This window comes from Taurulus bubalis, assembly GCF_910589615.1.
Source record: "Taurulus bubalis genome assembly, chromosome: 12".
Taxonomy (NCBI): domain Eukaryota; kingdom Metazoa; phylum Chordata; class Actinopteri; order Perciformes; family Cottidae; genus Taurulus; species Taurulus bubalis.
In genome coordinates, this window is record NC_136600.1 from 26,616,125 (window position 1) to 26,618,606 (window position 2,482).

Genomic DNA, 2,482 nt, shown 5'->3' on the forward strand with positions numbered 1-2,482 from the left:
GTGAGGGTCTACAGGGTGTGGGGGTCTACAAGGTGTGAGGGTCTACAAGGTGTGAGGTCTACAAGGTGTGAGGGGTCTACAGGGTGTGGGGGTCTACAAGGTGTGAGGGTCTACAAGGTGTGAGGTCTACAAGGTGTGAGGGGTCTACAGGGTGTGGGGGTCTACAAGGTGTGAGGGGTCTACAGGGTGTGGGGGTCTACAAGGTGTGAGGTCTACAGGGTGTGAGGGTCTACAGGGTGTGAGGGTCTACAGGGTGTGAGGTCTACAGGGTGTGAGGTCTACAAGGTGTGAGGGGTCTACAGGGTGTGGGGGTCTACAAGGTGTGAGGGTCTACAGGGTGTGAGGTCTACAAGGTGTGAGGGGTCTACAGGGTGTGAGGGTCTACAGGGTGTGAGGGTCTACAGGGTGTGAGGTCTACAGGGTGTGAGGGGTCTACAAGGTGTGAGGGGTCTACAGGGTGTGAGGGTCTACAGGGTGTGAGGGTCTACAAGGTGTGAGGGTCTACAAGGTGTGGGGGTCTACAGGGTGTGAGGGTCTACAGGGTGTGAGGTCTACAAGGTGTGAGGGGTTTACAGGGTGTGAGGGTCTACAGGGTGTGAGGGTCTACAGGGTGTGAGGGTCTACAAGGTGTGAGGGTCTACAAGGTGTGGGGGTCTACAGGGTGTGAGGGTCTACAGGGTGTGAGGGTCTACAAGGTGTGAGGGGTCTACAGGGTGTGAGATCTACAGGGTGTGGGGGTCTACAGGGTGTGAGGGTCTACAAGGTGTGAGGGTCTACGGGGTGTTTTTCGTATCATATTTGTAATTTGAGACGTGTGTTGGTCCTGTTCACCCTCTGCAGTGTAATGACCGCATGGCGCCACTAGAGGGCGGTGTGACCGCGCCTTCCGTCCACAGCAGCAGACTCGTGTCCGCACACCTGCTCTTCAGCGATCGATTGGCTGTTAAGAAAATAAATAATAGACGGACAGCTTTCAGCTGCCTTCAAATATTACACAGGAAGTGACATAACCAGTCACTTCCTGTTAGGTCTGTAGGCTACTTGTAGTTTACAGACCTCGTTCAGATGTATGTGTTGTAACTATGTATTTATGTAAATGTGCATCCTTTGTTCTTTTTGTCTGTGAAACACATTCCAAGTTTGTTGGATTTCTGCTGATTTTCTCTCTTTTCTTCTCGTCGGTCTGTAATTGTGTTAAAACTCATAAAATAGTGCTGAGAGATTTAACAAAACATGAATTCAGCATCACTATGTGGCTATTCGTGTTTATGTATTCATTGCATTCACACTGCATAACAACACACAGTGTGTGCCACACACCCGTTCACTACGTCACAGAAATTGTTCTAAGAAGTAAGTTCCTATTTTCTTGTGGTGTGGACACAACACAAATAGTTCTTAGAACTGAGTTTTCCTTTTCATGTATACGCCTGATGAGAAAGTGAATGAAAGAAAATATAGATTTTCTTCCTCCATCTTTATTTTTCGGAACTTAAAGAGAAATCTAACTCTATTCTTGACAGTAAATCTGTCTCTTTCCGGACCGATGATGCAACAGGGAGGATCCTCCTGTTCCTGTCCTCAGACCTCTGATCTGCTGCACAGGAACAGAGCCGGTAGGTTGAGACACTCCGTGGTTGCTACCTCACTTCCCTCTCAGACGCGTCTTTCTCACACTGCTGAGGTCTGATCGGACGTTTTAAACCAGAAGCCGTCGACGTTAGGATGGCAGTTTGGGACCCAAAGCCTTCCTGGTGCTTCATGTTGCTGCTGGCTGGTGAGACGTGGCCTTTAGTTTGTTTCCCTTTGACCTTCAAACTGGTTCCTTTCTGTCTGTAGCTCCTCAGTGGAGGTCCGTTCTCAGTGTTCTAGCAAAGCTCTCGCCCTATGAAGGTCTTGGTGTTCCTGAACTCAGCGTCCGTCACTGTGTTGTGTTCCTCCAGCTGCTGGCAGTCAACGTGTGAACTATCCAGCTCCAGTTTGTGCAGTGAGGGGATCCTCTGTCACCCTCCTCTGCACCTTCACACCTCCTAGGTCCTTCAGGGTGGAGGGAAGAGAGCTTCCACTCCAGATCTTCAGAGTCATTTGGTGCCAGGACAATACACTCTGTTTCAGCTACACTCCGACTGTGTACGACAGCGAAGAGAGAAACAACAACAACAGCCCTCGGTACAGATACCTGGGAGACAAGGAGGGAAACTGTACTCTACAGATCACAGATGTGCAGGAGGAAGATGATGCAACTCTTCGCTTCAGAATGGAAGGGTACACTCCAAGAGGAAGTTTTGTTGGCGAACCAGGAGTGAGAGTCAGAGTCACTGGTAAGATCATCACATGATAATGCTGTCAAACATAATAAAGGCAATAAGATTCAACCACAGGATCTACTGTAGCGAGGGACGAGTATCCTCAGTATCCTGAGTACTCTGATCGATTCTGCTGATCAATACTCTTATTGAAAATGTATTCCAATCCTCCAGAG